Source organism: Carcharhinus amblyrhynchos, chromosome 5, assembly GCF_965287045.1.
Source record: "Carcharhinus amblyrhynchos chromosome 5, sCarAmb.v2.hapA, whole genome shotgun sequence".
NCBI lineage: Eukaryota > Metazoa > Chordata > Chondrichthyes > Carcharhiniformes > Carcharhinidae > Carcharhinus > Carcharhinus amblyrhynchos.
In genome coordinates, this window is record NC_137328.1 from 28,442,877 (window position 1) to 28,464,840 (window position 21,964).

The 21,964-nt window shown below is 42.0% G+C and overlaps 1 protein-coding gene across 3 annotated transcripts in view; it reads right to left on the bottom strand.

Moving 5' to 3' along the window:
• LOC145342927 (adhesion G protein-coupled receptor L3-like) overlaps positions 1–21,964 on the bottom strand; it is a 937,845-nt gene that overhangs the window by 697,784 nt on the left and 218,097 nt on the right. For all 3 annotated transcript variants that reach the window (XM_080188553.1, XM_080188552.1, XM_080188551.1), the window contains exon 2: positions 8,480–8,590. The gene's annotated coding sequence lies outside the window, so the exon portion shown is untranslated. The remainder of the gene's footprint in view (positions 1–8,479; positions 8,591–21,964) is intronic.

The window sequence follows — 21,964 nt, forward strand, 5'->3', positions numbered from 1 at the left end:
CACCACTTCTACTGATGCACCATAAAAAGCATTTTTTCTGATTGTATCACATCTTGGTATGGCTCCTGCTCTGCCCAAGACCACAAGAAACTACAAAAGATCATGAATGTAGCCTTCACACAAACCAGCCTCCCATCCATTGACTCTGCCTACACTTCCCACTGTCTTGGCCAGCATAATTAAGGACTCCATACACCCTGGACATTCTTTCTTCCACCTTCTTCTGTCAGGAAATAGATACAAAAATCTGAAGTCATGTACCAACAAACTCAAGAACATTTTCTTCCTTGCTGCCATCAGACCTTTGAATGGACCTATTTTGCATTAAGTTGATCTTTCACTATATCTTAGTTATGACTGTAACGCTAAATTCTGCAGTCTCTCCTTTCCTTCTCTACAGTATGCCTTGTCTGTACAGTGTGCAAGAAACAATACTTTTCACTGTATACTGTTGTTGTTCATCCATCATCATCGATGAGGACCTCGACACCCATTAGTCATTTTGAGGCTGGTTGCGGTGTGTCCAAAGATGACTGATCAGGCCAATTCGGGCATGGAATGTCCTGGCACATATTGGACAGACTTGTGTAGACACTGTAGTTGTTGCACTGGTGGCTGTAGACTTGCGCAGCTCGCGCTTAAGTTGTGCTTCAGCAATACACCTTGCTTTGTGAGCTTGACAGCCTTTGTGGATGAGGCAGCGCCGGGTAGGACGGTTTTGTGCCAGTGTTTCCCAGGTGGTTTTGGCTATGTCAAGCGACTTCAGGGAGGCCTTGAGTGTGTCTTTGTAATGTTTGTTCTGCCCTCCATGCGAGCGTCTTCCAGCAGAGAGTTCCCCAAAAAGGAGCTGCTTGGGTATGCGCTCATCTGACATACAGATGAAATGACCGGCCCCCCACCAGGTCTGCACTCTCATCAGCAGTGTGTGGACTGATGGTAGACTTGCTTTAGAGAGAAGTTCAGTGTCTGGTACTTTGTCTTGCCATCGGATGCATAATATTCTGCCAAGACAAGTCATGTGGCAATGATTGAGCTGTCTTGCATGCCTTCGATACACAGTCCACGTTTCTCAGGCATACAGGAGGGTAGTGAGTACCGAGGCGCTGTAGACTTTCAGTTTTGTTGCTGGACTGATTCCTGGGCGTTCCCATACAGTGGAGCGCAGTCTACCGAAAGCAGAACTTTGCTATTCTGCGGTTAACTTCTGTATCAATAGTCACTGCTTGGGAGAGGGTGCTGCCAAGATAAGTGAAATGGTCCACTGCCTGTAGTTTCTGCCCTTTGATTGTGATTATGTGTTCTGTGTACGGTGCATGAAGAGCAGGCTGGTGCATGACTTTGGTCTTTTTAATGTCAACATTAGTCACAGTATACTATTACATCTGTGACATGTGACAATAATAAATCAATTCAAAAGAAAGAGTGTTGCTGACAGGAAACCAGTGGTGTTTGGCTGAATTACATTGGCAATTAAGGAAAAAATTATTTTTTCCTTCATCTTTCCCTCCAGACAACCTCTGAATATCAAGAACTGTTCCAGCAAGAAAGTCATTATGCCTCTTTACGAGAAACCCGAGCCCTGTGACCCACTGGGGAAGACTGAGTGCATGTGCAACTGCTTCTGTGCTAATAAACCTGAAGGAGGCAAAAGGCAAAAAAGTGATATTGCAAATAGCATGCACAACCCCAACTTCCAGTGTGATAAGCAGTCTGACTATCCGCTGCCCCCAACTCAAAAACTGGAGAAGGTGGAAATTGAATTAGGATTACTGAAAACTTGGGTATAATAATGTCTGTGCAATTTACAGAATGGACTGCGCCTGTAGAACCTGTTCTTAAGCCTGACAAAGCAGTTCATCTTTGTGGGGACTACAGACTGTCAACTGGGTTTCAAAAAGGTATTCAATGGGTACCCCACGCACCGGATCGAAGATTTGTATGCAAAGTTGGCATGTAGAGGTGGCAAGACATTCTCCAAATTGGCCATGGGCCCCTTCAAAGAGGGCAAAGCAATTCTCCCCATCGCCTCCACTCAGATACAGTGCTCAGTCTTGTTATTGGCAAAGATCCTAAAAGCTGTGGATTGACCCACAATGCTGTTAGAGAGGGAATTCCAGGACTTTGACTCAGTGACTGAAGAATTGGCTGTATATTCCCAAGTCATGATGGTAAGTGGCTTGGATGGGAATTTGCAGGTGGTGTTCCCATGTCTGCTACCTTTACCCTTCTAGATGGAAATGGTAATAGGTTTGAAAGGTGCTAGCCAAGGATCTTTATGAATTAACTCCCTGTATAGCGAGAATATCCTTCCTCAGATAAGGACACCAAAACTGCACACAACACTCCAGGTGTGACCTCACCAACGCCCTAGACAGTTGCAATAAAATATTCTTATTCTTACACTCAAATCCACTCCCTACGAAGGGCAACATACTATTTGCCTTCTTTACTATCTGCTCCAACTGTGTGCTTACTTCAGTGACTGATGCATGAGGACACTAATCTCGTTGAGTATCTACCTCTCTCAATTTACACCCATTTAAATAGTAATCTGCTTTCCTACTTTTGCTACTGAAATGGATAACCTTACAGTTATTCACATTATACTGCATCTGCAATGCATATGCCCACTCTCTCAGCATGTCTCTGCATCCTCCTCACAGCTCACCCTCCCAATCAGTCTACTCTTGATCATCAGTAAAGTGATGGAAGGGGTTATCAACAGTGCTATCAAGCAGCACCTGCTCAGCAATGCCCAGTTGGGGTTTTGCTAGGGTCAGTCAGCTCTTGAACACATTACAGCCTTGGTTCAAACATTAGCAAAAGAACTGAATTCCAGAGGTGAGGCAAGAGTGACAGTCCTTGACATCAAGGCCACATTTGACTGAGTGTGGCATCAAGGCGCCCTAGCAAAACTGTAAACAATGGGTACCAGGGGGCAAACTCTCTGCTGGTTGGAATCATACCTGGCACATAGGAAGATGGTTGTGGTTGTGGAGGGTCGGTCATCTCAACTCTAAGATATCTTTGCAGGAGTCCCTCAGGATAGTATCCTGGACCCAACCATCTTCAGCTACTTTAACAATGACCTTTCCCCCATCAAAAGGTCAGGGATGTTCATCGATGATTGCACAATGCTCAGCACCATTCACGGCTCTTCAGGTGTCTAAGCGATGCATATTCAAATGCAACAAGGTCTGGACAATATCCAGGCTTGGGCTGACAAGTGGCAAGTTTTTTATATTCAGTCGTGGGATATAGGCGTCCCTGGCTGGCCAGCATTTATTGATCCATCTCAGACTCCTGCAAAGATCTTAGAGTTGAGATGACTGACCCTTCACAACCACAACCATCTTCCTATGTGCCAGGTCTGATGATTTATTGCCCTTGAGAAGGTCTGGTGAGCTGCTTTCTTGAATCACTGCAGCCCATGTTCTGTGGGTTGACCCACAATGCCACTGTGGAGGGAATTCCAGGATTTTGACCTAGCGACTGCGAAGAAATGGCAATATATTTCCAAGTCAGGATGGTGAATGGCTTGGAGGGGAGCTTGCAGGTGATGGTGTTCCCATTTATCTGCTGCCCTGGATGGAAGTGGTTGTGGGTTTGGAAGGTGCTGTCTAAGGATCTTTGGTGAATGTTATCAGGGCCCATTGTCTTTGCAGTGTCCAATACCTCCAACTGTTTCTTGGTATCACGTGGAGTGAATAGAATTGGCTGGAAACTGACACCTGAGATGCTGGGGACTGCTGGAGGAGGCCGAGATGGATCACCCACTCGGCATTTCGAGCTGAAGATTGTTGCGAATACTTCAGCGCTGGGTTCCTCCATCATTGAGGATGGGGACATTTGTAGAGCTTTCTCCTCCAGTGTGTTGTTTAATTGTCCACTGCCATTCACGACTGAATTTGGAAGGACTGCAGAGCTTAGAGCCGATCCATTGGTTGTGGGATTGCTTAGCTCTGTCTATCACTTGCTGTTTTTGCCGTTTGGCACGCAAGAAGTCCTGTTTTGTAGCTTCACCGGGTTGAAACTTCATTTTTAGGCATGTCTGGTGCTGCTCCTGGCATGTCCTTCTGCCGTCTCCATTGAACCAGGGCTGATTCCGCCAGCTTGATGCTAATGGTTAAGTGAGGGATATGCCAGACCATGAGGTTGCAGGATGTGCTGGAATACAATTCCACTGCTGCTGATGGCCCACAGTATCTCAAGGATGCCAAACAACATGATGGAGATTATTCTCAATGTGAAGCAGGGACTTTGTCTGCACAAGGATTGTGTAGAGGTTACGCTTATCAATACTATCATGGACAGATGCATCTGCAGCCAGCAGACTGGTAAGGGTCAGGTAAAGCATGTTATTTCCTCTTATTGATTCCTTCACCACCTGCTGCAGACCCAGTCTAGCAGTCTACTTATATCCTTTAGGACATGACCAGCTCGATCAGTAATGCTGTTGCCGAGCCACTCTGAGGTGATGGACATTGAAATCCCCCATCCAGAGTATATTTTGTGCCCTTGCCACCCTCAGTGTTTCCTGCAAGTGTTGTTCAGTATGGAAGATTACTAATTCATTAGCCGAAAGAAGGACTGTACGTGTAACCAACAAGAAGTTTCCTTGCCCATGTTTAACCTGAAGCCATGGGACTTCATGGGGTCCACAGCCAATATTAAGGATTCCCAAGGCAACTCCCTCCCAACTGTATACCACTGTACTGCCACCTCTGCTGGGTCTGTCCTGCCGGTGGGACAAGACAAATCCAGGGATGGTAATGGTGGCGTGTGGGGTGTTATCTATAAAGTATGATTCCGTGAAAATGACTACGTTAAGCTGTTGCTTGACTAGTCTGTGAGATAGCTCTCTCAATTTTGGCACTAGCCCCCAGATGTTTGTAAGGAGGACTTTGCAGGATCGACAGGGCTGTTGTTTTGCCATTGCCTTTTCTGGTGCCTAGGTTGATGCCAGGTGGCCTGTCCAGTTTCATTTCTTTGTTGAGGCTTTATAGCAATTGTTACAACTGAGTGGCTTGCTAGGCCATTTCAGAGGACAGCTGAGAGTCAACCACATTGTTGTGGCTCTGGTGTCACATGTAGGCTGGACCAGGTAAGGATGGCAGATTTCCTTCCCTAAAGGACATTAGTGAACCAGATAGGTTTTTCCGACAATCGACAATGGTTTAAAGGTGATCAGTAAACTCTTAATTCCAGATATTTTTTATTGAATTCAAATTCCATCATCTGCCGTGGCGGGATTTGAACCCAGGTCCCCAGAGCATTATTCGTGCCACATAAATGCCAGGCAATGCCTCTTGACATCCAATGATGTTACCATCACAGAACCCTCCACTGTCAACATCTAGGGGTTACCATTGACCGGAAATGCAATTGGACTCGTCATATAACACAGTGGTTAGGAATACTGCAGCGAATAACTCACCTCCTAACTCCCCAAAACCTATTGTCTACAAGGCACAAGTCCAGAGTGTGATGAAATACTCTCCACTTGCCCAGATGGCTGAAGCTCCAACAACTCTCAAGAATCTTGACAGCAGGGAAGCCTGCTTGATTGGCCCCACATCTACAAACATCCACCCCTTCCACCACCATGCTCAGTAGCAGCAATGTGTACTATCTAAAAGGTGCATTGCAGCAATTCACCAAAGATCCTTGGACAGCACCTTTCAAATACATGACCACTTCTATCCAGAAGGACAAGGAAAGCACATACCTGAGAACACCACCACCTGCAAGTTCCCCTCCAAGCCACTCACCACCCTGTCTTGGAAATATATCACTGTACCTTCGCAGCTGCTGGGTCAAAATCCTGGAATTCCCTCCCTTTTGATATAGCATTCACCTTTCACGCGCACAGACCCGGTTCATATCTCTCTCACTTTCCTACAACACGAAAGACTAATAAGACCATAAGACAATGAAGCAGAATTAGGCCACTCGGCCCACTGAGTCCGCTCTGCCATTCGATCATGGCCGATATTTTTCTCATCCCCATTTTCCTGCCTTTTCCCCATAACCCATGATCCCCTTATTAATAAAGAACTTCTCTATCTCTGTCTTAAAGATACTCAATGACCTGGCCTCCACAGCCTTCTGTGACAAACTTCCACAGATTCACCACTCTCTGGCTGAAGAAATTCTTCCTCATCTCTGTTTTAAAGGATTGTCCCTCCAGCCTGAGGCTGTGTCCTCTGGTTCTAGTTTTTCCTATTAGTGGAAACATCCTCTCCACATCCACTCTATCCAGGCTTCGCAGTGCCCTGCAAGCTTCAATAAGATCCCTCCATCCTTCTAAACTCCAATGCGTACAGACCCAGAGTCCTCAACCATTCCTCACACAGCAAGCTCTTCATTCCAGCGATCATTCTTGTGAACTCCATCTGGACCCTTTCCAAGACCAGCACATCCTTCCTCAAATACAGGCCCCAAAACTGCTCACAATACTCCAAATGGGGCCTTATTCAGTCTCAGAAGTAATCCCTGCTCTTGTATTCTAGCTCTCTTGATATGAATGCGAACATTGAATTTGCCTTCCTAGCTATTGACTGAACCTGCACACTGACCTCAAGGGAATTTTGAACAAGGACTCCCAGGTCCCATTGTGTTTCTCATTTCCTAAGCATTTGTCCATTTAGAAAACAGTCTATGCCTCCATTCCTTCTTCCGAAGTGCATAACCTCACACTTTTCCACATTGTATTCCATCTGCCATTTCTCTGTCCACTCTTCTAACATGTCCAAGTCCTTTTGCAGCTCCCTGCTTCCTCAATACTACCTGTCCCTCTATATATCTTTGTAACTGATAAACTTTCCACAGATATCGTTCTTGGATAAAATATTCACATTGTTAATATTAATAAGCAATGCCATTACTCCAGAACCTTTGCCTCTCAGACTCTTATTTACCAAAAGGTCAGTCAATTCCATTTTTATTAACTGCAGAGATTTTTAAATCTATTTTTAATCATTGGAGTTTGAAGACTAATTCTAAGGGGACATTAAGAGATAGGATTTCCACTACTTTTGTGAAAATTGAGTATGCCAAATACATTACCTAAGACAATAATGCCTCAGTGACAAAAAAAACCAAATTACAAGATACATGTTCAAGATACTGAATGAGCCAACCTTGCTTTTTCATTGTCGCTGTTTGCATTTGGATTTCAGAAAGAATTTCTCTCAATTTGGTCACAAACATTATCATTTAAAAGGTGAAACCAGTAAATTCTGGGAGCTGAACAGAAAAAATGATGCTGAACAATTTGAATTCAATAGCATAGAAGCAATTGCTCTGCCATTTGAAAATCTGAAAGGAGCAGAAAGCTTTAAATCCCACCCTCCCCCTCCAACCTAAAGAAAGCTGAGAATTGTCAAGGCCGAAGGATGAACTTGGGAAAAAGAGAGTTAAAAATAACAAATTATTTGATTGCTATTACATTCTGTAGTTAAAGGAACTGTTAAGACACAGATATAGGTCATCATAAATAAATCAGATAGGTGCTATGGAAGCCATGCACAAAGATCAAGTTTTGAACTGTCACTTCCTTTAAGTCATGTACATTATATTTGGGTAACATAAAGGAATTCTCGAATACTATGGCACAAAATCGATAATGCAAAGACTTCATTGAACATTTAAAATCCATTCATTGCATAAAATATGAACCTCCACTATGCATATTGGAACATTTTTGATCCTGTTCCAGCATTAACAGGTATACTCAGTTCAAGTGTTTATTATTTTAATGGAGTTAAGTACCTAAAGTACCATTGAGGAAAGATAGTTGAATATATTTTCTCCATTCTCTTGAAAAGCAAATTTTCAAATCAATTCTTCAATATCTTGGAAGAGATTGAAGCTTTGTTCAGTGATTTTAATGACCAATGTACGGTACACTTATGTATTTATTTATTATGTATTGCTTCTTTCTGGCACAATTCCCTGAAGTTCAAGGTTGAATCAGAGCTGTGAACTTTGAATGAGAGATTCCGTGGAATAATTTAGGAAAAATAGCAGCACTTCAACAGCGAGTGCATAGCTAAATGGAACACTGAAAGAAAACGTTTGCGTGAGAAATTTAAATTTACGAAAACAAAGTAAGGATAGGTAAATATTTACACACCAAAGAAAAACCACTAAAAGTTTAAGACCGAATTCCAGCACTGTGTGGAAAAGTATTAGACTGAGAATTAGTCTGACCATACAGAATGGCTTCTCATAACTGCTCTGCTACCATAAAAAAGAGCAACTGCAATTAGCTTTGCCTGGCTCATTTATACACACAGGTCAATGAGATAAAGCTCTGAGGTATTTAAACTCTGCAAAATTCTACAATCACATTTTTCATGTTTCTAATTCAGTACAAAACAAATTGACCTTTTCATTTCTACAAGGTAAATCTCATGTGGTTTGTTTTGCATCCTCAAAAAAATCCTCATGTATTATGTAAAGAGGAAATACTGACCTCAATCAGAATTGATTGAAGCAGTGACCAAGCAGAAAGATCAGCACCAAGTCATCAAATCAATTCCTGAGCAACCGAAACAAAATTGTTCTGGGAATCAATGAAGAACACCTGAAAAACATAGAGGAGTAGAGTTTAATTATCTCAAAAGTACATTTCTGGTGTGTAACGAGATGTGCTTGAAATATTAAAAATGGCCCATTTTGATCTTAAATTTAATTTTCAAGGTCAAGAAGCTGCCATTGTACACTGTAAACTTTTGTAACAGAATTATCTTTTACTGGTAGTAAAATTAAAATATTTCTACAAGAGGACATAGTGATTTTTTTAATCCAATAAGAAAATTTTGGAGATTCAAATCTTTGATTTAGAAAGCATCATCTGGTTGGTAAACTGTTACAAATACAAAAAGTTTAAAAAATTGTCACAATAAAGCAAGGTAAAAAATCTAATGCAGTCCATTAGAATGGAAGGAAGCATATCTCTATGTAGAAATGGGAAGGTTGGTGGCATGGTAAGAAATCATTTCATGTTGGTAGCATCTAAATACAATTATTCTTTTCTTGACATGGCATGGTATAAAAAATGAATTTCTTTGGCATTCAAGATTGAAACACCTTGTTTAAAATAAGTAGAACTGACTCAATGTGGAGTCCCACTCAATGCACAATTAAGGCTAGCAGGTGGTTATGAGAACATTTTATTACCTCCACATCCATCAGAAGAAAAGCAGATATTCATTTGAACAGATGAAAAAAAAGATATATTTTCTTCAAAAACAGAAGTAGTACAACTGGAATGATTTTCAACTTTGTGAATGATTAATCATCAAATCATGACAGACCTCTGTGTGTGCCTTCAACACTAAATGGTGAAAGAACTGGACTATGTGAAAAATGAGTGCACTGAAGAAGTTGTTTAGTAGGCTGGTGGAATAAAATACTTTTGGCAATCTTCAAGATGCAACAACTGTCAGGTGAAATGCAAAAGTCAAAGAATGCTCCTGCTGCAGAACAAGAACAAATGTGTTGCAATGGCTTTTAGGTAACATTTTCACAGCCGAATAGACACATTGGAAGCACATTTCTGGGTTACCAGGTCACTCTCCACTGCACAAAGGAAATATGATTGGAGCTGAAAATAAAATCTCCACAAACTTCAGAGGCTGTAATAAAGTTCTAAGAAGCCAGCGTTCCTCAGAGACTTGGTCATCTTTTATCTGTTTCTGGCTACGAATTTGGAGGAATGAGGGGAACCAACAGGAACCAGTATTCTTCCTATCGTCACTCAAGACCAATGAAATTTTACCAACTGAAGAAATTCAAGTCATTTCATCACCTCAGAATCTTTTAACTAGCATTGTACATCAGGGAATACTGGTTGACGAAGTTCCTTACTCTTCACAGAATGCCTTCATTCCAGGACCTCAGCAAGTGCCTCAAAAGTTGGATTTTGCAATGTGCATCCTGCTCATCAGTTCATTGTACAACAACAACGGTGAAAGATTTGGCCAATCAGGTGTTGGTACAATAGGGCATGGTACAACGTAGTTAGATTTCAAGTTGTTGCAGACTTTACAGTTAAGATTTCAAAGATCAAAAAATCATTGATCAAAACTACGTAACCAAACAGGAGACACTTTCTGACAGAACTACTGTTTAGTATTGCTGAACTAGGGTTAAACAGGTACCATTGCAGGTGGCATGGCTGAGGTTGCTGCTTAGAGATAACACATGTGTCACGAATACTGTAACTCTAAAGCAGGGACTAACTGAACATCTCCATCACTGTTTATCCAAGATTTTCACATAGCCTGTTTTGATATTTTTCTCATGCATGTATGTCCCTTATTTTTGTAAAATGAGATCCACTTTGCATTTGTAATAAGGTGAAGCATCTCAACTTGAGGCATGGCATGGATCAAATGCAGCCAAAATTTTAGTTTTATCTACCTCTGCATTTCTCTTCATTTTACTTCATGATTCACCTTTGTCTTCTCAGCATTCTGGTTCAGTTGATCTACATTATAGATGTCATGCTTTAGCTACTGAAAATATTTTGCCTCACCCCAAATCCTTGCCTCCACCACCATCCCCCAAACAAGGTTCAAACAGAATGAAAGGCAGGACCTCACAATACTATTTATAATACCATACTGAGTTTCAAAGAGTCATGTTGGACTCAAACCATTGGGCAGAATTCTCCCATGTCTCCACTGATGGATTCAATGGCAGGTGGGGGATAGAATTTTGTGGGAAACTAAAAAATCAGTTTTACTGTGAATTTCCCACAACAGCAGATCAGGAAACCCACTGGTGGCTGGTATGAAACTAATTCGCATTCCACTAAAGAACCAACCAGAATCTTCCTCCCCCACCCGATTCTCCACAGGAACACACGCCAATGCGTAACACATCTGTAATAATGTCATGTGTAGAAGTCAGAATTTGCCTTAAGAATGCCTGGGTATGCCTCTGGAGTTCAGGATAAAAGCCGCAGCCACAATAGTGAGTGGGAAGAGCATCTCAGATGAAACTTCCAGCTTCAGTGTCAGTGTCATCAAGGAGGTCCATCTTCCAACCTCCTGGCATTCCTGGAGATCCATCTTCTTTCTTCAGCAGGTCCAATTTTATTCTACAATGGTGGGACAGTGATGTTGGGCACCTTTTAAAGATGGTGCCCAGATGTGATGATGGGTGGCACAATCAAGCTCACCCATTCCACAATTCAGTGCTAAACCCCAGATGCAAAAATAATGGGATTGGAGGCCAGAAAATATGGCATGGTTTCACATTGGTCTACATCCCCCCAGCCCCAAAATGGGACTTAGTCACAGATGGTAGAATTCCAATAGCACCTTCTGTTACACCTTACAATATCACATTGCTGTTTTCTCAATAAAAATTCCTTCACCAAAATTTTCTATTTTTCCTAAAACACCAATATATAACCCAACTAAAATTGGCAGGTGCTCTTCCTTTCTGGCATCTTGGCTAATTCATTCTTGCAACAAGCTCTACGCTCATGACTGAAGAGTTTCTGCTTTGGAATGAATCATCGCCAAATGTGTTTTTCAGCCAACATCAAGCCTGGGGCACAGAGGCCAACTACAACTTCCTCACCATCATTCTCTCACAGGTCTACTGACTTGGGCCAGTAACTGAAGCTTGGACTTTCACAGACTCGTTACAATGCAGCAGGAGGCCAGTTGGCCTATGCTGTCGACTCTCTGACAGCATATCTTACCCTGGCCAACCCCTGAGACCCAGCATATTTATCATGGCCAATCCACCTAACCTGAACATCTCTGGTCTGTAGTGGGAAACTAGAGCACCCAGAGTAAACCCACGCTGACACAGAGAACATGAAAACTCCACAGTCACCCAAGGCCAGAATTGAACTTGGGTCCCTGGCGCAGTGAGGCAGCAATGCTAACTGTGCCACCAGGTGCCCTTCATGGTTTGATGGCAAAGAGCCATTTGGGGAGTCGTTTTACAGTTTGTACAATCCAACTTGTTCATAAAGGGGCAAATCATCTTTCAAGCCACTGTGATACCTTCTCCTAGATAATTTATTCTACTGGATTTTGAACGATGCCACATCAGGCATGATGACACCGTGGGACAGCACAGTGGCACTGCTGCCTCATAGCACCAATGATCCAGGTTCAATTCCAGACTTGGGTGACTGTGTGGAGGGTGTGTGGAGTTTTCACGCTCTCCCCATGTCACCACCATCCCCTCAAATCTTGTTTGAGGGATGGAGGCAAGGATTTGGGGTGAGGCAAAATATTTTCAGTAGCTAAAGCATGACATCACACACATGGCCTACATGTGTGCAGGTCAGGGAGACTGGCAAGGTAAATATGTGGGGTTATGAGAATAGGGTGGGGGAGCAGTGGCCTGGTAAGAATCCCTTTTGGAGAGTGGACGCAGACTAGATGGACCTCCTTCTGCATTGTCCAGATTCTATGATATTAGACAACTTTCACTTTGAATCTTTGTCTCCCATTTGTTTAAAAGTATAATCAACAGATTCATTGAAGGGAGTTTTTTCCTGCATTAATGACTACCAATATTGAAAGATGAAGTGTTAATTCAGATATCTTCATGAAAGCAGTGAAATTGACTGAGAGTAATATATTGATCTCAATCTAAGATCAATATGCAATATATTGATCATTCTTGCACAGTCAAACATTCATAGAGTCATTGTGATTTACAGCACAGAAATAGGCCCTTCGGCTCAACTTTCCATGTCGCCCTATTTTTAAACCACTAAGCTCATCTCAATTGCCCACATTTGGCCCCTATCCCTCAATACCCATCTTACCCATGTAACTATCTAAATGCTTTTTAAAAGACAAAATTGTACCTGCCTCTACTACTGCCTTTGGCAGATATTCACTACCCTGTGTGTGAAAGAATTGCCCCTCTGGACCCTTTTCTATCTCTCCCCTCTCACCTTAAACTTGTGCCCTCTAGTTTTAGATTCCCCCATGTGGCCAAAGTGGCTGCCTAAAATAGCGATTGTAAAGCACTCTGGGATAATTGGGCAAGAACTAAAATGACAGGCTGAAGCCTAAAAGACAGAGATAAACAGGCTGCAACTCGGATGACTGAATACACAGGAAATAGGCCATCCCAAAGACAATGGACACTTTCTGGTCAAACATACTTCTTTATCTTAACACCTTACTTGGGAGAGAAGTATGTGACCTTTGTGCCTCCAGCACCTACAGGCATGGCTGTTGGGTCCACACCCAGAGATCAGTGTGGCAGCACCTGATTGGACTCATCGATCAGGGTGATCAAGCCTGAATCAGGAGACCCCCACCCTAAAAGGACACGAAACCAGGGAGGGATAAAAACTTCTGCATGACAGAAGCTCTTCTCTCTAACCCTATGAACAAGCTACAAGAACGGTGATCATCGCCAGCAACGACCAGCACGAGGAGAGCCACCACACTCGAGAAGGAAGGAAGACCAGAGCCAGAGTGCCAGACTAGACCAAAGGACCAGACTACGCAAACGACTACCGAGACCAGCGCACAGATAAAGGCCAATATCTGCTTGGGTACTTGCCAGTCACGCAAAGTTAAGTCAAAGTCTTGTATTGGACTTGAACTTTAGTATTTTCTGTAAGATAACTTATTGTTGGTTGGGTGAGTGATTATTGATTGTGTGTTTTAAATAAATATTCATTATACGAACAAGAAGTATACTCGCAGTTCTTTGTCCATCGTATAAGGGTTAAAATAGACTGTGCGGCAGGCACAACACTTATCTTTGGGAAAGGATGTCGACTATCTAGCTGATTGATGTCCCTCATTATCTTATAGACCACTATAAGATCACCCCTCAGTGTCCTACACTCCAGAGAAGAAAGTCCAGCCTCCTCTTACAACTTAAACCATCAAGTCCCAGTAACATCCTAGTAAATCTCTTCTGCATTCTTTCTAGTTGAGTAATATCCTTTCTATAATAGGGTGACCAGAACTGATTAAGTGTGGCCTTACCATATCTCGTACAACTTCAACAAGACATCCCAACTCTTGTATTCAATGTTCTGACCAATGAAACCAAGCATGCTGAATGCCTTCCTTACCATTCTGTCCACTTGTGACTCCACTTTCAAGGAACTATGAACCTGTGCCCCTAGATCTCTTTGTTCTATTACTCTCCCCAACTCCCTAACCTTTAACTGAGTAAGTCCTATCCCGGTTCGATCTACTAAAATGCATCACCTCACATTTATCTAAATTAAACTCCATCTGCTGTTCATCAGCCCACTGCCTCAATTGATTAAGATCCCATTGCAATCCGAGATAACCTTTTTGACTGCCCACTATGCCACTAATATCTTAGATTACAGTATTCCACCATTTCGTCAGAGACAAGATTTATTACTGCAGAATTATCAACCATCAGCAGATTTAGCATCCCTTGATATCCAAGGCACATAATTTGAAGGACAGGAGTGCTTTTGTTTTTTCATTGACACCAAATATGCACAAGTAATGCAGATGAGCATATCATCCAAGTGAATAGCAGCTCAATTTTAATGAGGGGTTCAAATCAAAGTTAAAGTATTTAGTGAACTCAGAAGGGTTTGAATGCCTCAGTTTGATCCCTGATACAATGTTTCTGGCTCAAAAATCTCCTCTGTTTATACAGAACAATTTCATCCTAACAGCACAGTCCACAGGATAATTAGATTTTATCAATGAAAGCTAAAATAATGACCCAGATTTTGTTATGGTAATTATGGCAATACTGTCAGCATTTGCTGTCATTACTTTACTGAAACATAAAGCAACTTTTGGAGTCCGTGCATGTATAGAATAACAGATATCCAGCAGTTTCTGTCCAGATTTTGTGTAATTTCCAAAGGGTGCGCCTTTGGTATACCAACCCTTCCCACCTCCTCATACCTGAATCAATAGAAATCAATGGAATTGATCAGAACTTACCATTTAGTCTCACTGGAAAAACCCCTGGAAAGGCTTCACCTTGGGGATGAGGTGTAACAGGGTTGTTAATGGTGGACAACTTCATAATTACTGCTATGCAACGTCACTGGTCTTGAAAACCTAATTCTGTAATTGTGGAATGTCAAATTTTTCCCCAAATTTTATAAATCTACAACTTTATTTGGTTTCCTTTTTAAAGGTTTGGGGGCGATCTTACTAGCATGTCATGCCAGTTGATTAGTAGGGTAAGCTGATAGAAGATTGCAAGGATCAGCATGCACTGGGACGTCAGTGCATAACAGCACTCTCCAGCAGTCAGAAGCCTATTTCTAATGTGAATAGGGTGCGTCCACTCCCTGCTAGTGAGAATCACACTTTGTCTTATTTTCTGCACCAAGTGCCATCAGATTGTTTTTTCTCTCTTGCTGAAAACAGGTCTGAAACTCTCCTGTTTTGTCGCTTATTCAGCACTGAGAATTTTTTTTTGGTAAGATCGCCCCTTTATTTTAACTTCTATATTCATCCGTTCATAATCAGTTATTTTTCTTCCTGCAAACTTAAGTTAAAAGGGGAAAGATATCAAGTGCTTTCAACTCCTGAGCTTTTGTTCTATGAATGCTTCATGGATCTTTAGCTGCTTGCTGACATCACTGCTGCTGCACACCAAGACAACCTCACCTGATTTGGTGCTGGATTTAAACCACCATCGGTAAAGGAAAAAAAACATACCACAGAGATTGCAGAATGGGCAGCTTTCTTCACTGTCATAACGGAATGCACTTGCTTCGTTTCTACCCGCAAAATCCAGCCTATTACTGTTCCATTACTGAGGCTTTTTCCTCAGATGGTGATGGCTAACACAACGGGACATAGCTTTAAATTAAGGGGTGGTAATTATAGGACAGATGTCAGAGGTAGGTTCTTTACTCAGAGGGTAGCAAAGGCATGGAATGCCTTGCCTACAGCAGTTGTGGACTCGCCAACTTTAAGGGGGTTCAAATGGTCAGTGGATAGGCATATGGATAACACTGGAATAGTTTAGGTTAGAGGGTCATTAGATTGGTTCCATTGGTCAGCGCAACATCGAGGGCCGAAGGGCCTGTAGTGCGCTGTAATGTTCTATGTTCATTAATCAGAGCTGCAAATGCTACATCTGATGTGGATAAATCACAAGGCAAAGACACAAGATAAAGATACTGATGCACTAAACCTAAAAGAAAGGTCTCGACAGCAGCCAAATTTTTAACAGCCACCTGCAAACACAGACTTCAAGTAGTGCAAAAAAATCCACAAAGGTCAGCAGATCACCCATCAGTTTGTGATAGAAAAAAAAAACTGGTCATTTCTGGAAACAAATATTGTGTTACACAAAGGACATCAAATCTAATCACAATGGTCTGAAATGTTCAGCAAAAAAATACATTTTACAAGCTAGGATCCATTTGTTTTGATGGGGAGATTGAAACACACCCACTTTAATAAGCTGAGTGCTCAAAAGAAACGATTTTTACCATGCTCAGGAATGCCAAATCAACAATAGAAAATACAGCAACCTAACTACCAGCTCAGCACTAAAATCAGCACCGTCTTCATGAAAGCTTTTGGCAAACATTTGAATTTTTTTGAACAGATTGTTAAACATTCACGGTAATGAAAATACATATGCATATTTACACATACATACAGAATGATTTTTCAAGTTGGCCCTGCTTAGGTTGTAAGCCTTGCCTACCAATCACAATTGATCAAGAAACTCTGGACATCCTCTTGTGAACTGCAAGATAGACACAGCAGTTGGGCACAAATAGGTACAAAATGTCTTGTCTTTGCAAAATCAGACCTGCAATCTTTAGACACATGTATGTTCTTTAAGAGTAATGGCACACCCCTTATTCAAACAAGAACTTGTCATGTGAATGGCCTGTAGTTCAATTGAATTACAGGCCATACAGGGGGATAGGCCACGGATGTGAACTTATCATTCCTCACTCACATAGCTGTTAACAAAAGCAAAATATTAGCAGCAACATGGTCAGGATGAGTGACACTTTCCCTCCTCTGCCCAACGCCTCCTCCACCCCACTTTGCCCTGCCCAGTTGCTCCTTTACAACTATTCTGAAGGGAAACGTGCTGATGGTCTGCTAAATCCTTACGGATAGAAGTTTCAAAGTGAACTAAGTTGCTATTAAGTAATACGCTACAGGAGAAGGAGTTGTAATAATAAACAAGGCCTAGTTTTAAGGCTGATAAAATTGGACATCCCAAATTCAAGAATTGGGTATATTAAAAATCAAACACAGTCAAACCTCAGGCAGGCCAATTGTACAATACACAAACACGTCTGGGCCTGATTCATCAATCTGCCATCAAAGGTCATTGCACCCTACTGATACGTAGCAGGAGATCATTGCACCGCATTGAAATGCACCGGCCTATTGTTCCTGCAGTTGGCTTAATCTGATAACATGTAAGCAACAGCATGGAGATGAACACCTGGGGTCGGACCCTGGTGTCCTGTCAGGCAGACATCAAGAAACCCACTGGGTATTGGAACCCCCTCCTGGGACCTCATTGGCCAGAAGCTAGAGAAGCTTCTGGAAAGGCAAGCAGGCAGTGGGATAAAGGGACAGATTTTCAGGCACCAGCAGCAAAGGAGGTGACCCTTAAGCATTCAGAAGGCTGACCAGAAAAGGAAGGAAGGAAGGAAGAAGCTGCCATTGAGACTCACCTTCGTGACAACGGACCAGAGGGACTCAAAATCGAGCCTGCAGTTTTAACCAAACCATCTTTGCGGGTAGTATACTTGAATCTGGGGTATCCTCTTGTTTTATGTGGGTAATTTAAGGGTTATTAGTGTTATTATTAATAAACTTGTTGAACCTTTATTTATGTATCTCCATTGTCCATCTTGCAAATAAGGGCCCCGGGGTAAAACATTGGAGTAAGCAATGGCCAAAAGTATCTGAGAATTAACAGGTACAGCAGAGTGAATAGAAGCAATATAGTTCACTCTATAGAGGTGAACCTTTTTTGCAACAAGTCTTAAAGCCATTTATCACAAAAAAGCCTAACATTGTTGAAGATTCCTTTTACAACACCCACCAAGTCTGGATCCATCACGGAATAGACTTCATGCCAGTTTTCAATCTTGCAAAATGCAATTAGGTGTTCATTACATCTGGAGCAGCTAAATGCTAAATGAGACACCACTTGTCAAAACTACAAGTAATTCATGCAAATAATATCTGCAGTTATTGTTCATAGCTGGATTTGGACTTGAACACCTTTTGTTGTGGCAATGTTGGAGTTGACCAGTCTCCTGTTGGGAGAGGTTGATTTCTTGAAGTTGAAACTCAATACAAAGGTAAACTCAAAAATTAGTGCTTATAACTATTTGTGACTTTCCCATTAGTCCTCCATAAGGGCACTTTATCTGAATGCTCGTAGCATTCAAAATAAGGTAAATGAGTTGGCTGCACAAATCATTGCGAACGAGTATGATGTGGTGGCCATTTCAGAGACAAGGTTGCAGGATGGTCACAACTGGGAGTTACATATCCAGGGGTATCATACTATTTGGGGAGACCGACAGGAAGGTAAGGGAGGTGGCATAGCTGTGATATTTAAAGATGACACAGTAAGAAGTCTGACAACACCAGGTTTAAGTTTTGGACTTAAACCTGGTGTTGTCAGACTTCTTACTGTGTTTACCCCAGTCCAACGCTGGCATCTCCACATCATGACTATTAAAGATGACATCAGGGCGGTAGTGAGAGATGATATAGGTTCAATGGAAAAAAAAGGTTGAATCCATTTGGGTGGAAGTTAGAAATAATAAGGAGAAAAAGTCACTGATAGACTTGGTTTGTAGGCCACCAAATAATAACATTATGGTGGGGCAAAAAAATAAAGAAATAACTAATGCATGTAACAATGGTACAGCAATTATCATGGGGGATTTTATTCTACATATCAATTGGTCAAACCAAGCCGGTCAAGGCAGCCTTGAGGAGGAGTTCATAGATTGTATCCGCAATAGCTTCCTTGAACAGTATGTAATGGAACCTACAAGGAAGTAATCTATCCTAGATCTGGTCCTGTATAAGCGACCACAGTATGGGTGAATTTAAAATACAGATGGAGCATGAGAAGGTAAAATCCAATATCGCTGTCTTGTGTTTAAACAAAGGGGACTACAAAGAGATGGTGGAGGAGTTGGCTAAGGTAGACTGGGAGCAAAAAGTTTATGATGGGACAATTGAGGAGCAGTGGAAGACTTTCAAAGCTATCTTTCACATGCTCAGCAAAAGTATATACTAGTGATAAGGAAGGACTGGAGAAAAAATGGTAATCAGCCATGGATATCTAAGGAAATAAAGGAGGGGATCAAATTGAAAGAAAATGCATATGAAGTGGCAAAGATTAGTGGGAAACTAGAGGATTGGGAAATCTTTAAAGGTCAACAGAAAGCCTCAAAAAAACTATTAAAAAAAGCAAGATGGATTACGAGAGTAAACTAGCTCAGAATATAAAAACAGATAGCAAACGTTTCTACAACTATAGAAAATGTAAAAGAGTAGCTAAAGTAAACATTGGTCCTTTAGAGGATGAGATGGGGAATGTAATAACTTGAAATGAGAAAATGGCTGAGGCACTGAACAGGTGTTTTGTGTTGGTCTTCACAGTAGAAGACACAAATAACATGCCAAAAATTGATAACAGGAAGGCCATGGCAGGTGAGGACTAAAATCTATGAAAGAGATAGTGTTGGGCAAGTTAATGGGGCTAAAGGTAGACAAGTCTCCTGGCCCTAATGGAATGCATCCCAGGGTACCAAAAGAGATGACAGGAGAAATAGGAAATGCATTAGTGGCAATTTACCAAAATGTACTGGACTCTGAAGTGGTTCCCACAGATTGGAAAACAGCAAATGTGATGCCACTGTTTAAAAAAGGAGGTAGACAAAAGGTGGGTAACTATGGGCTAGTTAGCTTAACTTCTATAGTAGGGAAAATGCCTGAATCTATCATCAAGGAAGAAATAGTGAGACATCGGGACATAAATTGTCCCATTGGTAAGACGCAGCATGGGGTCATGAAGGGCAGGTCATGTTTGACTAATTTGGTGGAATTCTTTGAGGACATTACATGTGCAGTGGACAATGGGGGATCTGTGGATGTGGTGTATTTGGATTTTCAGAAGGCATTTGACAAGGTATTGCACCAAAGACTGTTGCATAAGATAAAGGTGTAGACTGTTACGGGTAATGTAGTGGCATGGATAGAGGATTGGTTAATGAACAATAAGAGTGGGGGTAAATGGGTGTTTTACTGGTTGGCAATCAGTGACTAGTAGTGTGCCTCAGGGGTCGGTGTTGGGAACACAACTGTTTATGATTTACATCGGTGATTTGGAGTTGGGGACCAAGTGCACTGTGTCAAAATTCACAGATGACACTAAGTTGAGTTGCAGAGCAAAGTGTGGAGAGGACGCTGAAAGTCTGCAAAGGGATATAGATAATCTAGGTGAATGTCTTACTGACTGTCTAATCTAAGTGAAGGCGAGGGTCTGGAAGATGGAGTATAATGTTGGTAAATGTGAGATCATCCATTTTGGTAGGAATAACAGCAAAATGGGCAATTATTTAAATGTTAAAATATTGCAGCATGCTGCTGTGCAGAAGGACTTGGGTGTCCTTGTGCAAGAATCACAAGAAGTTGGTTTGCAGGTGCAGCAGGTAATTAAGGTGGCAAATGGAATTTTGTCCTTTATTATTAGAGGGATGGAGTTAAAAAACAGCAAGGTTACGTTGCAGCGGTATAGAGTCAGAGGTTTACAGCATGGAAACAGGCCCCTCGGCCCAACTTGTTCATGCCGCCCTTTCTTTTTAAAACCCCTAAGCTAATCCCACATTTGGCCCATATCCCTCTACACCCATCATATCCATGTAACTATCTAAATGCTTTTTAAAAGACAAAATTGTTCTAGCCTCTGCTATTATCTCTGGCAGCTTGTTCCAGACACTCACCACCCTCTGTGGGAAAATATTGCCTCTCTGGACACTTTTGTATCTTTCACCACTCACCTTAAATCTATGCCCTCTAGTTTTAGGCTCCTCTACCTTTGGTGCTGCTGAGGCCACATCTGGAGTAATGTGTACAGTTTTGGTCTCCTCACTTGAGAAAGGATAAACTGGCACTGGAGGGGGTGCAGAGGAGATTCACTAGTTTGATGCCGGAGTTGAGAGGGTTGGATTATGAGAAGAGACTGAGTAGACTGGGGCTATCCTCATTGGAATTCAGAAGAATGAGGGGAGGTCTTATATAAACATAAGATTATGAAGGGAAGAGATAGAAGCTGGTCACAGGCCTCCAGTTTGAAAAACAACCCTCTACAACCAACATCTGGCTTCTGTCATCAAGCCAATTTTGTATCCACCTGGCTACCTCACCCTGCATCCCATGAGATTTAACTTTATGCAGCAACCTACCATGTGGTACGTTGTCAAAGGCCTTGCTAAAGTCCAAGTAGACAACATCAACTGCACTGCCTTCAGTTACCTTCTTGGTTACCCCATTAGTAAACTCAATCAAATTTGTGAGACATGATTTTCCATCCTCAAAGCCATGTTGGCTGTCCCTAATCAGTCCTTGCATCTCTAAATGCCTGTAGATCCTGTCTCTTAAAATACCTTCTAACAACTTAACCACTAGAGATGTGAGACTCACCAGACTTTTCCCTGCAGCCCTCCTTAAACAAAGGCACAACATTTGCCACCCTCCAATCTTCAGGCACCTCACCTGTGACTATCAATGATTCAAATATCTCTGCTGGGAGATCCACTATTTTCTCCTTCGCCTCCCACGAATCCTGGGATACATTTCATCAGGCTCAGGGTTTTAGCTATCTTGCTGCACTTTAAGACTTCCAGCACCTCCTTCTCTGTAATATGTACACTCCTCAAGACATCAGTATTTACTTTTCCAAGTTCCTTAACATCCATGCTTTTCTC